This window comes from Calidris pugnax, unplaced genomic scaffold (assembly GCF_001431845.1).
Source record: "Calidris pugnax isolate Ruff unplaced genomic scaffold, ASM143184v1 scaffold105, whole genome shotgun sequence".
Classification (NCBI taxonomy): domain Eukaryota; kingdom Metazoa; phylum Chordata; class Aves; order Charadriiformes; family Scolopacidae; genus Calidris; species Calidris pugnax.
The window spans coordinates 1,512,224-1,512,469 of record NW_015090857.1 but is presented as its reverse complement, the minus strand read 5'-3'; positions in this window follow the sequence as shown (position 1 = coordinate 1,512,469).

Genomic DNA, 246 nt, shown 5'->3' with positions numbered 1-246 from the left:
GGGAAGGAAGGGGGGCAATATGAATGAGAGAGATGTGTCCTAACGAGGCATCCCCCCTGTATATACATCCCCGGGGGAGTATGTATATATATACATTGAGTACCCCCCTGGCACTGCGGTAAACTGCGACGTGCCGCAGGCAGAGAGATGTCACCTCCAGGAGATGGGGGTGAGGTGACATCTCCCCCGAGCCCATGGGTGGCATCATGTGGCATCAAAATCCTGGCCAGGATGAGGATTTATCCC